The 19288-nt window shown below is 41.5% G+C and overlaps 2 protein-coding genes across 5 annotated transcripts in view; one reads left to right on the top strand and one right to left on the bottom strand.

Annotated features, from left to right (window-relative positions):
• The window catches only part of NSMCE4A (NSE4 homolog A, SMC5-SMC6 complex component), a 68112-nt gene extending 67447 nt beyond the window's left edge, over positions 1-665 (bottom strand). Inside the window, exon 1 of the mRNA XM_068259416.1 lies at positions 615-665. The gene's annotated coding sequence lies outside the window, so the exon portion shown is untranslated. The remainder of the gene's footprint in view (positions 1-614) is intronic.
• TACC2 (transforming acidic coiled-coil containing protein 2) overlaps positions 1-19288 on the top strand; it is a 256965-nt gene that overhangs the window by 2808 nt on the left and 234869 nt on the right. The gene's annotated exons all lie outside the window — the stretch shown is intronic.

Genomic DNA, 19288 nt, shown 5'->3' with positions numbered 1-19288 from the left:
GAAATCCCGTTCTTTGAACGGGATTTCCTGATCGGAGATCGCCGAAGGCGATCGAAGCGGGCGGGGGGATGCCGCTGAGCAGCGGCTATCATGTAGCGAGCCCTGGGCTCGCTACATGATTTAAAAAAAAAAAAAAAAACTGCTGCGCTGCCCCCTGGCGGAATTTTTCATACCGCCAGGGGGGTTAACAAGGCAGATTCCCATAGCAATAACGCTGATAAGTAAGGATAGGAAAACAGATCTAAAGGCTTAGAACAGTTCCAAGAGCCGATATTTTTATTCAAAAAATGCATGTCTCACAATATGCCCTTAGTCATAGTTGTGAAGATCCTGTATGAAGGTGGAGTTTATATAGGTTTGGGGGGGGGAGGGGGATAGAAAACCCCTCCCACTCAAAAGAAACCATTCACTTGATTTAAAGAGACAGAGCAATATATAATTAATTACATAGTACAGATAGACATTGAAAAACTCATACACCAGAACAAAGGTAGTCTCTAAAAGCCCATGATGACAAAGACATGAATAAACCAAATGCTGATGCTATAAAAACAAGGGCGGGGGGAAAAAAGTGAGAGGGGGAGGGAGGGGCAGAGACTGCCCACACTTCTTACCTGTGGCAGAGGAGGCGGGCTGTTGGGCCTGCTATAGGGGGCAAAGACTCTAGGACCTCCCTGGGGCAGGCAGGAAGTTGCCTGCTTGAGTGAAGCCTGATCATGCCTGCATGTCTGACTGCCTACTGACATATACAATATGAGGGATGACAGAAGGTTCTGTTGATCAGGAAATTAATGCATAAGGGTGTAAACAAAGGAAAGCATACATTAGCTGCAGTACAGGCCCTGAAGGCAGGGTGCTCCTTGTACGTACGCCGCAGACACAAGCATAAGCAATCCAAGCACAAAATTATTATTATTCTTTAGCACACATTAATGCTTCTGAAAATCTTTACACATGATAGTTTTATTAGTATGAAAGTAGTTGTTAACCTGAATCTAAAAAATAATTACACAATATGAAATTGCTAAATTTATAGCACGCTTGCTCTTCATCTTTAAATGAGAGCTACCCGATGTGTCTTCCGACTGGTCATTTAAAAAGAATAACATTTACATTTTTAACCTTTTAAAAATGTTCCTTCAAAAAGTTATCTGCAGTTATTGTTAATATTGCTAAAACCATCTCTTCAGCCAGTTGTGTGATGAATTCCACCAAAACTGTCTAAGAGAGACTGTCAGATAACAGGTACACTTAAAGTGGAACTCCAGTGAAAATAATGTAATAAAAAAAAGTGCTTATCATACAGCATCCCCGATGGTCTGTTTGTGAAAAGGAATAGATTTCTCATGTAAAAGGGGGTATCAGCTACTGATTGGGATAAAGTTAAATTCTTAGTCGGAGTTTCTCTTTAAAGGCAAGGTTTACAATACACACAGAATCAGACCGTTTTTTTACTTTCAAAAGAATTTTATTGATAACCAATATAAAAATTGCAGTACAAGTTAAACATATAAGTACATAGGAAATACTCATAGGGATTGACAATAGTCTATTACTATTTATACATATGTTCGGTATAAGGATTGTGCTGCAAGTTTGCACTACAGATGAATACAGGTCTATTCATACTTTTAGCTTATGATGTCCATGTTTTAAGCTTGTTTTTTGCTATAGGAGTAGAATGTTCTCTGTATCCATTAAATCCAGACCCTTTTCAGGCCCTTTAGGAATAAATGAGCGACCTCCTTTTGACTTCTTGTTAGTCTGGATTCTTTTCCTTTTAAACTTAAAAATTCACAACAACAATAATAAAAAAAATAACATAAACTTGAACTTTTTGCATCCTTCCCATTTTCTTATTCTAAATTTTTGTTAATGGCTATACTTCCCTTTTGGCGAATTTGTTTGACGATTGCCCTTCCTTCGTATTCTGTTTGATCTCCCTTCTGCCCTAGATATGTATTGTAAGGTGGGTACCATATTTTGATTGTAACCATGGATTCCATATTTCCATGAATTGTTGTGTGTTTTCATGCAGTAGATCTGTCAGATATTCGTTTAGACACATATTGTTAATTTTATTTAAAAAGGTATCCCAGTCTATCTTATCTTTCTTCCAGTTCCTAGCCACTTGAATCCTTGCTGCTGTTAGGATTTTTTGCAAGAGTTTATTTTCCTTGTTTGTAAGTATGGGTATATACATATTTAGGAGAGCGTTTTGGGGTGTTTTATATAGGGGTATGCCTATTATTTCCGATCCCAGTGTGTACACCTTGTCCCACCATTTAGCTGCTATATTACACTTCCACCATGTATGGTAGAAGGATCCTGTTGATCCACATTCTCTAAAGCATTTGGGGGAGGAGGACTTGGAAAACTTTGCCACTCTTTCTGGAGTGAGGTATGTTCTAAATAAGATTTTTAAAGAAGTCTCCGTAAGTGATATATTCCTGGAACATCTTGAAGTTTTATCCCAGATTTTTTCCCATTCCTCCCTTGAAAAAGTTTGTCCCAAGTCCTTCTCCCATTCCAGCTGATATTTATATTTAAAATGTATCTCTTCCTCCTGTATTAATGAGTACAATATGGTTATAGCTTTCACAAGGAGATCTTGTTTTTTATAGGTTTTCTCCAAAAACGTGTAGCTGTACGTTAAAGGAGAATGTCCCCAATTCTTTATGATATAGGCTCTTACCTGCATGTATCTAAAAAATTCTGTCTTGGGAATGTCCCACTTGTCAATAAGTTCTTGCCATGTGAGAATGTGCCCCCCTGCTATCATATCTGAAGGAGTGTTAAACCCATTGTTTATCCACCAAACATAGTTTTTTTCTATTTCCCCTGGTTTAAAGAAGGGATTGTGGCAGAAGGGAGATAAAACAGAGGGTTGGTTGATTAGTTTATATTTGTATTTTAGTTGGTTCCAGAGTTTAAATGCTTCTTGTGTGATAATAGATCCATTTTTGATTATGTCATTTGGGGTACTTGGCCACCAAACCATGTCTTGTATTTTGTAAGGGTGTAGGAGAGCATTCTCCAGCTCTCTCCATTTTACGTCAAATTCCCTAAATGTTCCTGCGATCAGCTGGGATAACCTTGCGGCTTCTAGATATCTAATGAGATTCGGTACCCCCATCCCCCCATTTTTTTTTATGTAGTTGCATTATCTTGGCCTTGATTCTGGGTTTCTTATGTAGCCAGATAAATTTTAAACACTCCTTTTGTAGGGTTTTGATTTGTGCTTTAGGGATTAATATTGGTATTGATCTAAATAAGTATAATATTTTGGGTAGAACTACCATTTTTATCGTATTTATTCTTCCTACCCATGATATTTTTAACTTATCCCATCTGGTTAGATCCGATTTTATCTGATTTATTAACGGAGGGTAGTTATATTTATATAGGGAATCTAGGGATTTGGTGATCTGAATTCCCAGATATTTTAACGTTTGTTTTTTCCAGACAAAGGGGAAGTTTTCCTTTAATCTTTCTTCCTTTGCTATGGGGAACATTATTGATAACGCTTCTGTTTTTTCCTGATTTCCTTTTAGTCCTGAGGCTAATGCAAAGTTGTCTAGAATTTTGAGGACATTTGGTACGGATATGAAAGGGTCTTCCATTGTCAGCAGCAAGTCATCTGCAAACGCAGAGCATTTGAATTCTAAATTTTTGATTGTCGGGCCTTTAACTGAGGAGTTAGATCTTATTGATTCCATGAGAGTTTCGAAAGCCAATGCGAAAAGGGCTGGTGATAGGGGGCATCCCTGCCTTGTTCCCCTTTTTATCTGGAAGATTTCGGATTCAGATCCCGCTGTTAATATGGTGGCAGAGGGATTTGAGTATAGGTTCCTTAGTATATTGACAAACTCTCCATGGAATCCAAATTTGTGCAAAGCTGCGTATAGGTATGACCAATTCAGTGAGTCAAAGGCTTTTTCGATATCCACTGCTAGCAGTAGCAGTGGTTTTTTATGGTGTTGGGCCCTCCATATTAAGTTACAGATTTTTCTGATATTGTCAGGCCCTTGGCGGTTTCTTATGAAGCCTACTTGGTCTGATTTTATTATTTGGGGCAAGAATTTGTTGATTCTGTCAGCTAATATTTTTGTTAGAATTTTGTGGTCGACATTTATTAATGAAATGGGCCTGTAGTTTTTGCACATGTTTACATCCCTGTTTTCTTTTGGCAACACTACTATTGTAGCCTTGTTAGATTCCGGTTGTATTATATTACCCTCCCTAATAGATTCAAAATATTGTACTAATTGTGGGGTAAGAATTTTACTAAAGGTTTTGTAATATGATGCCGGAAGACCGTCCGGTCCTGGAGCTTTGGAGTGTTTTAAATTTTTTATAGTCCTGTTAACTTCGTTTTCTGTTATGGGGGCGTTCATGTTATCATTTTGTTCCTGGGAAATTTGTGGGAGGTCTATGTTGTTTAGAAAATTTGTAATGCTCTCTCTTGTAGACGAACCATTGTTGCTGTATAACTTTTCATAGAAAGCTTTAAACATGTTGGTGATTTTTTTAGGATTATATGTGAGCCCCCCATTAGGGAGTTTCAAGGGGTGGAATTTTTGTGCTCTCTGCTTGTTTGTTAATTTATTTGCCAAGGAGGAGCTGGCTTTGTTGGCTAAGTGATAATGCTTTTGTCCTAACCATCTAAAAGTACAAGCTACCTCCTCAGTTAAAATGGCGTCTATTTGTTCCTTAATCTGGCCTATTTGCCTCAGAGTATTTTTGGTCATATTCAGGGCATTGTCCGTATATAGCTTGTGTAAGGTTCGTTCTAGATTCTCCCTAGTTCTGTTTTTATCTTTTTTGATCCGAGAGTTTAGAGATATAATTTGACCTCTTATATATGTTTTATGTGCCTCCCATCTAGTACTCGTGTTTGTATCCCCACTTTTATTTAAGGAGAAGTATTCTTGAATGTGTTGGTCAAGAATCTCCACATTTTTAGGGTGGGATAGTATGTGTGGGGGAAGCCTCCATCTTAGCTTGTTGTGGGAGGAATTACATAGGGGTGAGAACGAAGTGGACACCATGGAGTGATCTGATAGGGGTGAATGGTATATTTTGGAGTCTACCATCTTTATTATGAGAGCTCTTGAGGCGTATATATAATCGATCCTTGATGAGCTGAGATGGGGATGGGAAAAGAAGGTAAAATCAATTTTGTTGGGGTGGGCTTCTCTCCATGTGTCCACCATGTTCAGTTCCCTCCACAAGCTAAAGAAGGATTTAGGGGGAGCAGGTCTGGACTTTTGTCCCCCTCTATTGCTACAGTCTTTTGGTGGGTAGCTGGTGGTGTTCATATCACCAGCTACTATAATATTGTAGGCTTTAAATTTCCTAATCCTCTCTAGTATCTCCGCATAGAACGCCCCATTTCTAGTGGAAGGAGCGTAGAGTGAAACAAGCAAGATCTCTTTGCCATATATTTCTCCCAGGATCATTAGTATTCTTCCTTCTTTGTCCGTGTATTTGTCTTTCATAGTGAATGGGAAATTTTTGTTAATAAGGATGGCTACTCCGTTTTTTTTAGCACTTGGATGGCAGGAGAAGTAACATGAGGGAAAGTCTTTATGTATATATTTGGGAATGCTTTTATTCGTGATATGTGTCTCCTGGATCATTATCACGTCAGGATTTTTATTTCTATAGAAATTCATGCACTTAAGTCTCTTTTGGGGGCTATTAAGCCCTTGTGCATTATGGGTAAGGACTTTCATAAAATTTGAGTGCGGAATAGGTCACTTGTAGTATCATTATACCCTGGGAGAAGTATATGGCATAACATTCTCTTGATTAGGAAGGATGTATTAACGACATAACTCATTAAAACAAATAAACACAGATATAACAAACTTATATTACTATGCAATATGTCCATTCTATGGAGATCATCTTTATGAGAATGATCCCCCAATAAAAGGATAGTTTCTTTACTAGGAAACATCTCAGGTGGAGAGCTAGTTGTGGCAGCAAATTGCCGGGAATGGCCTAACAATTGTATCATTGTTATCTACTTTCTATCCTAATAACAGCATATTACCTAAATAATTGTGGGTATACCACGTATATCTATAGACTTGTATAGAGGGGAGATATGTATAGAGCTTAATCTAGATGATAATAATAATAATATGGGGAGACAGTACACTACTATTGCTCGAGCGTATATAACACAGTTAGTTTGTTTCTCATTGGAGACTTGTCAGAAATAGGCAACTTATCTGAGCCCGACTGGCTTTTTTTTTTTTTTTTTTTTTCATTTCAAAGGCCCTGTATTTTTCGTCGAGGTAGGAATCTTGGAGGGGGTGTTCTGTTTTTCTTTGGCTTTCTTTGAAGAATGCTGTACCTCCTGCCAGTCTCTTTGCAGCCTTTTGGTGGTTTTGGAAGTATCCATCGTTGTAATGTCTCCTTGATCCAGTAGCCCCTGTTCTTTCAGCAACTTCAGGCCCTCCTGTAGGTTGTTTATTTGGACTCTGTTGACTCCCAACTTGAAGGACAGAGCAAATGGGAATCTCCATTTGTATAGGATAGCCTTTTTTTGCAGTATCGAGGTGATCGGTTTTAAGGATCTCCGTTTAGACAGCGTTATGGGTGATATATCCGGAAAGATCTGCACTTTATGTTCCCCTATTCCGTTTGACCCCATTTCTCTTGCAGCTTTTAGGATCTCCTCTTTTGTTTCATGATAATGCATTTTTAAAATTATGTCTTTGGAGAGTTCATTGTTGCGTGGGGCCCTCAGTGCTCTGTGAATCCTATCGAATCTGAATAGTTCATCTGCCGTTTCCGGTAGTAAGGCCTTGAAAAGTGCAAAGGTATATCCTTTTATATCTGTGATTGAGTCGGGAACTGCTCTTATCCTCAGATTGTCCCTTCTCCCTCTATTATCCATGTCTTCAAGCCAGGCTTCCGTCTCTTGTTGTTTTTCGTCTTGTTCTGTCTGCTTATTTTGTATTTCCGTAATGGTGTCTGCAGTGTCGTCAGCTTTTACCTCCAGTACGTGTATCCGCGACCCCAGCTCATCTATCTGAGATGATAGAGTCGAAGTTGCTGACCTAATTTCCCTCCGGAGGTCTTCCTTCAATTCAGCTATCAGGTCCGGGATGTCTTTCAGAGAGAATTCGCCTCTATGAGCCCTTTCTGATGTGTCCTCTGTAGCGCTCTTATTCTCTGCGGCTTTTGCGGGCGCCATCTTGGATGTCGTGTTCTCTCTGGGACGGAAGAAATCCAGAGCCTTCGCCGCACTATCTTTGCCTTTGGGTGGATTTTGCTGCATCCTGCAACTCTCTAGTGACTTCTCCGCTGATTGTGTCTCCCCTCTTTTTGCTGGAATTAGGAATTATCCTGCATGTGGCTTCTCCCCGGAGCGGAGCACACGAGATGAGTACCTATCTCATCACGCGCCGCGCATGCGCCCCAGAATCAGACCGTTTTTCTACCGAATGAACTACCATGTTGATGGATCCAATGCTATCTATAGAGCCCATCCGGAAATGTCCCAAACAGTTGCATAACTGTGGGGGAGCAGCAACTGTGGTCAATGGGGGAGGGGCTCGTGAGGACAGAGGGCCTTGCAAGGACAGGAAGCCCAGACTTCATCCTTCCTCCTCCACCAGGGCCCCTCTCCCGTGCTCCTATGGCTGTTTCCGCTCAAGCATTCCTTTACAGACCTACAGATCAGTGCACCATCAGTGATGGGGCTTACCTCATTCACCGCTCCCGCTGCGGCATGGGGGGTGGAGGGTGGCTGGTGGAGGAGCAAAGCTGGGCCCCCTCCCCACTGGGCCCCATAGGGGGTCTAAATGTGGAAAGGGAGGCCCACAAAGTTTGACAGGGTGGACAACATGAGACGTAATTATTCCCCTGGTCCCAACCTGCACAACTTTTCCAACCTTTGTACTCACCTATGCAGGGCTGGATTTCTGGAAAGGCCACAAAGGCCCAGGCCTTGAGCAGCTGCATCCCAAGGGGGCACCAGTACATGAAAGAGGAGTTGCTACATGTGAGAGAGGAGGCTGAAAATAGGGAGCAACAAATGAAAAGGGGAAACTGATGCTCAAGGGAGCTGTTATGAAAGAGGGGGGCTGCAGTACATGAATGATACAGATTGAGGGGGCTGCACATGGAATAGTAGGGGCACTGCACATGGAAGGGGAAACCCAACATAATTGGCTTGGATACTTGGATCCGATCCCTCCGGCAACATTGCAGGGCCGAAGCTGTACAGCCATGTAGCGATGTGTTCTGTTGATTTGTGTGCATGTTGGGGGGGGGGGGGGGGGCTCTGAGGTCCAATGGAGAACAATGCTCTTGGCCAGGCCAGCACTCAGCCAAAGATAAGCCAAGGGGATCGGGGGCTGCTGTATACATGCTATGTTGTTATCAAGTTTCTTCTAGCTTGTGCACACCGCTTTAGCAATCTAACCCTACAGTGCTTATTGGATGGATCTACTATGCATCTGTTTTTAAATAAAGCTTTCCAGATTATGTTGTCCTTATTAGTCACACTTTTGCACACCCCAATTAATGATCACATGCTCAGCTAATTTCTGGCACTGTAACATGAGAAGAGGTAAGCACTTTAAGCTCTCAGATTTATTATGAAAAAACGATATGCAATACACAAAGCTGGAGGAGAATGTTTGCATTGCTCTCTAGTAAAACCTGCCATACACATAGCTCTGGATGGGACTGTGTCTGAGGCCCGGTCACCTCTCTGTGTTATGTTTTGTGGCTCTGCATTTGGCTTCGTATCCATGTGGCTGGGACAGGATTAGCTGCCATGATCATATTACTGCTCTGGAGTCTAACAGCGCAAAGATATATTTAGTTTAAACAGGCTAAAATAAAACAATCCCAGCCAAACAAATGAAAACAGCTAAAATATATATGAATAATTTGTAAAACATCAAATGATAAATAAAATGCTAGGGCCCGGCCCTGGCGAGTGAATATGGACGTGAATCTATGCATTGTTAAAGGACCACTATTGTGAAAATCATAACATTTAAACTACATGTAAACATAGACAAATAAGAAGTATATTTCTTCCAGAGTAAAATAAGCCATAAACTACTTTTCTCCTATGTTGCTGTCACTTACAGTAGGTAGTAGAAATATGACAGAACCTACAGGTTTTGGACTAGCCCATCTCCTCATGGGGGATTCTCAGGGCTTTGTTTAGTTTCAAAACCACTTAGTCAATGGCAGTTTCTCTGTCCAACTGCCAAAAAATGTGCAGTGAACAGGGAGGCCGGCCAGCATCTTTAGATAACTCCTTTTCAGAGGGTGTCTTTATAAAGAATGAAAGCCTTGCTAAGAATCCCCCATGATGAAATGGACTAGTTCAAAACCTGTCGGTTCTGTCAGATTTCTACTACCTACTGTGACCGCAACATAGGAGAAAAGTAATTTATGGCTCATTTTACACTGGAAGAAACATACAGTACTTCTTATTTAAATATGTTTACATGTATTTTAAATGTAACAATTTTTTCGCGATGGTAGTCCTTTAATTCTGGTTCCTGTAGTGATGTGCACTGTTATGAAATAAACCGTATTCCACAACTCACAACGTATAAGGCCCCTTGCACACTTGCACGCTGCGCCGCACTGCGTTGCTCTTCCCGCCCCATGTCTGCCGCAAGGGCCATGCAAGTCTATGGAGACTTGCACAATTCACAGGATGTAACGTGGTGCACTGGAAGTATCCAAATCGCTGCAATGCCAACGCAAAGGCTGCAGCGCGTTACCATGATCCGTGCTGATCCGCACAGATTATGCAATAATGCAAGTCAATAAGCAACGCAGCAGATGTGCAAGACGGGTGCGTGGACCAATTGGCATCCCAGAGAGGAACTTCCTGCCAAGCAGGAAGTATGTCACTAACTGGGGGGCGGGCCTATGCATAAGACCCTATTGGCCAGTGGCATAGCTAGAGATCATCCCATAGCAGAACTTTCATGGGGCCCTCGGATATAGGCACTCTTACACAATGCCACCTGTTCCTACTCTATGGATAAGAGTTGGGCAATTTACATTCTCATGCAATCAACACTGCACATAGTTCATGGCCACTGAGACAGAGGGCGGAGAAACACAAGAAAGAGAATACATTAAGTACCCACTGGGCCCCTATTCTTAAAGAGACTCTGTAACAAAATTGTGAGCCTTATTTCTTCTGTCCTATATGTCCCTCTAGCTGTTCTAATGTGCTCTGTCTAACTGCAGCCTTCCCTATTTGCACAGTGGCTGTGTTATCTCTGTTACATGATCTAATCTTCTCTCCTCTGTCGGTCTGTCAGGCTGAGGCAGTCAGGCTGGAATGTGCTGTGCTGCTTGTGATTGGATAGAAGCTATACACACCCTCTCCAGGCCCCCTGCACACTCTGTATGACTCACACACTGAGCTACTCTCAGCCTATCACTTGCTATGTCTTTTGTTTGTAAACACTGCATAAAAATGGCAATTACAAGCCAGGATTGCAGCAGGGAGAGGCAGAAACAGCACAGAGGGGCCCAGGAGAACATAATGAATAGAATGGCATGCTTTTTATTGTAAGAATTTTACAGTACAGATTCTCTTTAAGGGCCCCATAGCAGCTGCTATAGCTATTGCTATACCCCTGCTTTTGGCGCAGAGTTATGTGAAGCCTCATATCTGCGGTGTGGTGCTGTCATTGCAATCCTCAAGTGTAAAACTGCTCTAAACGTAAAACGTGAATTGTGAGCCTTTGAAAATGATATAAAAAAGGAGCATGATGGCACACAAGCATATAGAATCATCAAATGGAATGGAAGCATGTTGTTAATGTTGCCTTTTACTACACTATTCATCCTAATACCGTCCAATCATTTTCAGCATGAATATCCTAGTAATTACTGTTAGCGCCGCCTGGATATCCAGATTTCCCCTTCCCTTATATGACATATCCTGCCACCAGCCTTAGTACCTAGACTCAGGCTAAAGCCTCATACACACAAGATAAATGTCACCCGGCATGAATTGGGGCACGATTCCTCCGGTGACAGTTTGTGGGTGAGGCTGTACAGACATGTTGCGAGGGCAGTTGACTGCCGATGTGGGGCACATGACAGAGGGGGCTGAGCATGGGAGAAAACAATGCAGCCAGCAAGATGATCCAGCATGTTAACAGATTGGGGCTACTGTACACACACTAGATCATTGGCAGAGTCAGTCTTTAGCAACAAAAATTAAGCTTTTATATTACATTATTTTCACTGGCGTTCCTCTTTAAAGCCTAGTGTACACATCCAATGATTTGGCAATTTTACCACTTACATGTAATATGAGTGCTCACCTACTCAATCTGTTCATAGTATTCAAAATCTGTTGGAGGTAGTAAAGTTGGCCAATCGTTACTAATCAAAATTAGATGTATGTATGACACATTCATTCCGCGGGTAGGAGGAGTCTAAACATTTGCTGGAACATTCCGCAGAAATCACCCGCCAGTACTAAAGATCTTGCCACCTGTGATAAATTTCAGGGCCAGTGCACACTAAAATCCTCTAGCAAATCCGCAAAACGCTAGAGGTTTTTGAAGCAGATTTTCAGAGCGGTTCTAGGCATGTTTAGAGAGGTTTTGTAAACATGCCTAGCGTTTTTTGGAGCGTTTGCTGCAAGAGGCACGTTTGCGGTTTACTAAAAACCTCAAGCCGCTGATGTGCACCATTCTATTGAGATACATTAGCCAAGCGTATTCTCAGGCGGCAGCGGTTCTGAAAACGCTACTAAAAACGCTTGGTGTGCACCAGCCCCCAGAAAGTAAATCAGGGAGAGATTTTACAAAGGGCAAACCCTGACAAAATAATTTATAAATGAATATTGTAAAAAAAATATATATATATACAGTGGTGTGAAAAACTATTTGCCCCCTTCCTGATTTCTTATTCTTTTGCATGTTTGTCACACTTAAATGTTTCTGCTCATCAAAAACTTTTAACTATTAGTCAAAGATAACATAATTGAACACAAAATGCAGTTTTAAATGACGGTTTTTATTATTTAGTGAGAAAAAAAAACTCCAAATCTACATGGCCCTGTGTGAAAAAGTGATTGCCCCCCTTGTTAAAAAATAACTTAACTGTGGTTTATCATACCTGAGTTCAATTTCTGTAGTCACCCCAGGCCTGATTACTGCCACACCTGTTTCAATCAAGAAATCACTTAAATAGGAGCTATCTGACACAGAGAAGTAGACCAAAAGCACCTCAAAAGCTAGACATCATGCCAAGATCCAAAGTAATTCAGGAACAAATGAGAAAACAAAAGTAATTGAGATCTATCAGTCTGGTAAAGGTTATAAAGCCATTTCTAAAGCTTTGGGACTCCAGCGAACCACAGTGAGAGCCATTATCCACAAATGGCAAAAACGTGGAACAGTGATGAACCTTCCCAGGAGTGGCCGGCCGACCAAAAGCGCAGAGAAAACTCATCCGAGAGGCCACAAAGACCCCAGGACAACATCTAAAGAACTGCAGGCCTCACTTGCCTCAATTAAGGTCAGTGTTCATGACTCCACCATAAGAAAGAGACTGGGCAAAAACGGCCTGCATGGCAGATATCCAAGGCGCAAACCACTTTTAAGCAAAAAGAACATTAAGGCTCGTCTCAATTTTGCTAAAAAACATCTCAATGATTGCCAAGACTTTTGGGAAAATACCTTGTGGACCGACGAGACAAAAGTTAAACTTTTTGGAAGGTGCGTGTCCCGTTACATCTGGCGTAGAAGTAACACAGCATTTCGGCAAAAGAACATCATATCAACAGTAAAATATGGTGGTGGTAGTGTGATGGTCTGGGGTTGTTTTGCTGCTTCAGGACCTGGAAGGCTTGCTGTGATAGATGGAACCATGAATTCTACTGTCTACCAAAAAATCCTGAAGGAGAATGTCCGGCCACCTGTTCGTCAACTCAAGCTGAAGCGATCTTGGGTGCTGCAGCAGGACAATGACCCAAAACACACCAGCAAATCCACCTCTGAATGGCTGAAGAAAAACAAAATGAAGACTTTGGAGTGGCCTAGTCAAAGTCCTGACCTGAATCCTATTGAGATGTTGTAGCATGACCTCAAAAAGGCGGTTCATGCTAGAAAACCCTCAAATAAAGCTGAATTACAACAATTCTGCAAGGATGAGTGGGCCAAAATTTCTCCAGAGCGCTGTAAAAGACTTGTTGCAAGTTATCGCAAACGCTTGATTGCAGTTATTGCTGCTAAGGGTGGCCCAACCAGTTATTAGGTTCAGGGGGCAATGTCTTTTTCACACAGGGCTATGTAGGTTTTGAGTTTTTTTTCTCACTAAATAATAAAAAACATCATTTAAAACTGCATTTTGTGTTCAATTATTTTATCTTTGACTAATAGTTAACGGTTTTTGATGAGCAGAAACATTTAAGTGTGACAAACATGCAAAAGAATAAGAAATCAAGAAGGGGGCAAATAGTTTTTCACACCACTGTATATATATATATATATATATATATATATATATATATATATATATATATATATATATATATATATTTAAAAAAAAAATTCAGTAGCCATGGAATCAATGTATCGGGCTATGGTGCCCGATCACTGATTCCTCTCCCCCGCTGAAAAAGCGACAGCTTCTCTCAGAAGCTGTGCTTTTTCTGGCTGTTGCCTCCCCCCTGCGTCACTCTAAGCGTGTGTTACGCTTAGAGTGACGTCATGTAAACAAACTCATGGCCGCCATCTTGTGGCCAAAAATTAAACTACAACTACAAGTAAAAAAAATTTAAAACAACACACAATTACATTATAAAACTATAGTTTACATCCCACCCTCCCAAAAATGCCCAAATAAAATGTTTAATATAAAAAAAAACAAAAAAAAACATTACAATAAAAACAAACAAACATGTAAATATTTACCTAAGGGTCTAAACTTTTTAAATATCAATGTGAAGATGAAATATTTCTATATTTTTTTTATTTTAAACTTGTAAATAGTGATAGATGCAAAACGGAAAAAATGCACCTTTATTTCCAAATAAAATATTGTTGCCATGCATAGTGATAGGGACATAATTTTAACGGTGTAATAACCGGGACATATGGGCAAACACAATACGTGAGTTTTAATTATGGAGGCATGTATTATTTTAAAACTATAATGGCTGAAAACTGAGAAGTAATGATTTTTTCCGTTTTTTTCTTATTCTTCCTGTTAAAATGCATTTACAGTAAAGTGGCTCTTAGCAAAATGTACCCCCCAAAGAAAGCCTAATTGGTGGCGGAAAAAACAAGATATAGATCAGTTCATTGTAATAAGTAGTGATAAAGTTATAGGCTAATGAATGGGAGGTGAACATTGCTCAAGTGAAAAAGACGGAACGCGAATGGGTTAAGGTGGCATTATACTCCCAAAACTAAAATTTCAGTAACAACACTTAGTTACATAAAATAACATTTAAAAGCATTCACAGTGTGTAAAATCATTTATTTTCACTGCAGTATGTATTAGAAGCTTGTTTCTCTCTGGTCATCAGCAAAGGCAAGAATCTCCCTGTGCATGTGTCTGCACTCTGCCCCCCTCTGTCTCCCTCCGCCCCTCCCTCTGCTGAATAGACACATGGCCCTGTTAACAGCTGATTCACTTCAGAAGAAAAGGAGGGGGGGGTGGCAGACTGAAGGCACAGGGAGATTCTTGCCTTTGCCGATGACTAGAGATAAGCAATCTTCTACTGTTCTCTACATTGAAAATAAATGTTTTTACTCACAGGGAATACTTGAGAATGATTTAAAATGGTCTTTTATGTAACTAAGAGTTACTGAAATGTTTATTTTGGGAGTATAATCCCACTTTAAGTGTTATAGAATGTAACATGTACTTGATGGCTATGTCTAGTGTTTCCAGCCTGTGATACCCGATCGCTGCTTTTGTTTGTCCTGATGCAGCGCAGAGTGTTATATCAGTACGATGTCCTCATGGTTTTCCTCTTGTTGTAGTGTAACATGTGAATGCTAGGATACACCAGTTCATGTGACACTGTGGAGTGTTGTGTGACGTACATATCGCAGCAGCTGTAAAGTCCCTCACTGACACTTAGCAGAGTCCCCTCCATCCCACCTAGTGCATGTATATGGTGTATCTCAATGACTTGCAGCAGAGTTACGTCAATGGGGGAAGAAAAGTTCATGGGGCGAGTGAAACGTGCAAGGCCAAACAGCTGTATTTGTTTTTATATAATAATACCTCTGCTTCCGATTGTCCCCTCATGAGTGTGTTTAATAAAAGGATCCACAGTGTTAAAGAGAACCCGAGGTGTGTTTAAAGAATGTTATCTGCATACAGAGGCTGGAACTGCCTATACAGCCCAGCCTCTGTTGCTATCCCAAACCCCACTAAGGTCCCCCTGCACTCTGCAATCCCTCATAAATCACAGCCATGCTGTGAGGCTGTGTTTACATCTGTAGTGTCAGTCTCAGCTGCTCACCCGCCTCCTGCATAGCTCCGGTCCCTCCCCCCGTCCCTTCCTTCCAATCAGCAGGGAGGGAAAGGATGCAGGCGGGGACCGGAGTTCTGCAGGAGGCGGGGAGAGCAGCAGACTGACACTATAGAGATAAACACAACCAGCTCTGACAAGCTGTTTGTCAGCAGCGTGGCTGTAATTTATGAGGGATTGCAGAGTGCAGGGGGACCTTAAGGGGGTTTGGGATAGCAACAGAGGCTGGGCTGTATAGGTAGATCCAGCCTCTGTATGCAGATAATATTCTTCAAACCCACCTCGGGTTCTCTTTAAGGCTTCTCTGTCAGTCTGAGAGCTTCCATGAGTGGTAATACAGTATATGGTATGACCCAACCGTTTTCCTGACTGCGGTTGCTAGAAACATGTAAGCATGTATGTAAGGAAATGAGTGAATGCATAAGCAAATTTCTGTTGTGTATATTGTTCTTGCTACTGTACACTTTGGAGTTATTTTTCATTAAGTGCATCTGCTTTGACATCTGTTACCTAGACAGGAAAGCTGATCTACTTTACTAATAATATGTTTTCATTCTGCCTGTGTCTCTGATGAAAAAAATCTCCCCTTGCATCCTGTACCAGTGACACCTCTCTCAGGCACAAAGACCGAAATAAAGCTTTGCTGTAGTTCTAGCAGTTTCTCACCACTACAGTATACACTCACCTAAAGGATTATTAGGAACACCATACTAATAAAGTGTTTGACCCCCTTTCGCCTTCAGAACTGCCTTAATTCTACGTGGCATTGATTCAACAAGGTGCTGAAAGCATTCTTTAGAAATGTTGGCCCATATTGATAGGATAGCATCTTGCAGTTGATGGAGATTGGCGCTATGGGGCCTAAAGTGTGCCAAGAAAACATCCCCCACACCATTACACAACCACCCCCACCGGCCTGCACAGTGGTAACAAGGCATGATGGATCCATGTTCTCATTCTGTTTATGACAAATTCTGACTCTATCGAGACTCATCAGACCAGGCAACATTTTTCCAGGCTTCAACTGTTCAATTTTGGTGAGCTTGTGCAAATTGTAGCCTCTTTTTCCTATTTGTAGTGGAGATGAGTGCTACCCGGTGGGGTTTTCTGCTGTTGTAGCCCATCCGCCTCAAGGCTGTGCGTGTTGTGGCTTCACAAATGCTTTGCTGAATACCTCGGTTGTAATGAGTGGTTATTTCAGTCAACATTGCTCTTCTATCAGCTTGAATCAGTCGGCCTATTCTCCTCTGACCTCTAGCATTAACAAGGCATTTTCCCCACAGGACTGCCGCATACTGGATGTTTTTCCCTTTTCGCACCATTCTTTGTAAACCCTAGAAATGGTTGTGCGTGAAAATCCCAGTAACTGAGCAGATTGTGAAATACTCAGACCGGCCCATCTGGCACCAACAACCATGCCACACTCAAAATTGCTTAAATCACCTTTCTTTCCCATTCTGTCATTCAGTTTCGAGTTCAGGAGATGGTCTTGACCAGGACCACACCCCTAAATGCATTGAAGCAACTGTATCGCCCAGAGGGTTAAATAGGAACTGTAGCCAAGGATTGAACTTCATTTGAATCAGTAGCTGATACCCCTTTTCCCTTGAGAAATCTTTACCTCCAATAGATCATCAGAGACATCTGTATGGCTAAAATTGTGGTGAAACCCCTCCCATTGTGTGATGTTAGGACGTAGGTCCTGACATCACAATGTGGGAGCCTCGTTGCATTGTGGGAAATAACAGCTGTTTCCAACTGCCAACCAACCAGTTTCTTCCTCTGTGCATATGTACAGTACATATCTATAAAAGAACAACCTATTAGCCTATCACATTGTTAGGGGGTGTGGTTATAAATAATGGCAGTTGGTGCTGTCTACTTTTTTTCATGTCTGCCAGTAGTAAAGATGATTATGTGCAGGCTGATTGCAGATCAAACAATATGAACACATTACATGGCAAATATCAATCATTTCTTCTCCTTTTCTTCTATTTTTTAACTTCTCACTTAGCAATGTATTGATTTATTTTTTCCCTCTTTGCTGCAGTTCTTCTTTAACATGTTTTGGCCAATTCAACTAAGCAGTGCAAAGAAAAATAATATGATGTGCAAAGTGCAGTTTTTCACATGAAGTAAAGCCATTCAAGCCCCTAGTCTTCTGCTCGTACAGCAGCCAGCAACAGCGTGGGACAGCAGCCTGTTCATAGCTTCGGCTCGCAGCAATAAAGCCTAGAAGACACACCCATTAGATCATGATGCTTCCCATGATATGTACACTAAAGAATCTCACCTGTGAACATGATACAACCAATCACATGTCATCTGCTGTCAATCTACAGAGCTGAATATCACGGACAACAGCCACTATATTACCAGGGTCAATAGCCACGCCTCCCCAGGGGATATGTTTCACTTCATCAACAGGAATTACAGCCACTTAATTACTAGAGACGGCAGCCACAACATTTCAAGGGATAGCAGCCACTACATTACCAGGCATATTACCTATCCAAGGCTACCAGGGCTATCAACCACTGTATCACCATCAGGATTATATTAAACATAAGGCATTACATTAAACAAAAGCAGGGGCGTAGCAATAGGGGTTGCAGAGGTAGCGACCGCATCGGGGCCCTTGGGCCAGAGGGCCCCCGAAGGGCCCTCCCTCAACTACAGTTTTAGCTCTCTATTGGTCCTGTGCTCATAATAGTCACTTCTATAGATACTTTGAATACTGGTAATCATTAACAAACTGTTCCCCATCCCCTTCTTGCACCTCAGACACTGTAGTTACCATTGGCAGGTTTTGGTGCACCATATCAATTGTTATGTATAGAGTGCTTGGGGGGCCCCATTGTAAAACTTGCATCGGGGCCCACAGCTCCTTAGCTACGCCACTGGACAAAAGGCTGCCCTGAGTCCATCATTCCACCAGCCCCTATGGAGCTGTCTACTCACCCACCTCCTGCCTGCTCTCTCACTCTCTCTAAAGCCTCTTTCAGACAGGCAGCTGACAGGCAGTGAATTCACCACCTGTCAGCTGATCTCCTGCACTTGGAAAGCACCAATTCCATAGTCCATCTGAAAGGGGCAATAGGCAGGGAAGCAGATCTGATATTTTTATTTATTTATTGTATTTATAAAGCGCCAACATATTACGCAGCGCTGTCAAAGTTACCGGTACTTGTCCAGCTGCAGAGTTTGCAGGCGCCACTGGGCTGACCCATCAGTGAGTCATCATTTGTGATGTGATATAAGTCAAGCGATTGCATTACTCTGCAAAATGCCACTTTTGCTTTCTGCTCTAGTCACATTTCTTATCTTAATGACTTTTACCATAGTTTATATTGTCCTCAACTTCTGGAGCTCTGAATGGAAGAGTTCTTGCTTCTCTTCCCCTGTTTTCTCAATGGGAGAGGGGCCCAGCCAATCACAATCCTTGATCTGGACATCTGCCCCACTTCACCACCAGTTTTGCTCCAGTTTTCCTCACTCTGGTTTTTATTGATCTGCTTCTTTTTTCCAGCTTAATATGTCCACTTGTCCAGTAAATATACTACAGAATAACAGATGGCTAGACACATGACAACTTGGTATCAGCAGGGTTGTATATCAGTTTTCACATATTTTGCCAGGTCTGGAAAGCCTAGATGTTGTGTAATACAACATAATATTTATAGAGCTAATATTCATGTGATGGAAGGCTAATTCCATTTTTATACTGGAAAGACTTTCCGGAGCATTTCTTGGCTTGCTGGACAATGTCTT

Source organism: Hyperolius riggenbachi, chromosome 10 (assembly GCF_040937935.1).
Source record: "Hyperolius riggenbachi isolate aHypRig1 chromosome 10, aHypRig1.pri, whole genome shotgun sequence".
Lineage (NCBI taxonomy): Eukaryota > Metazoa > Chordata > Amphibia > Anura > Hyperoliidae > Hyperolius > Hyperolius riggenbachi.
Note: the sequence above shows the minus strand (reverse complement) of the source record. Positions and strands in the feature narration are given on the sequence as shown.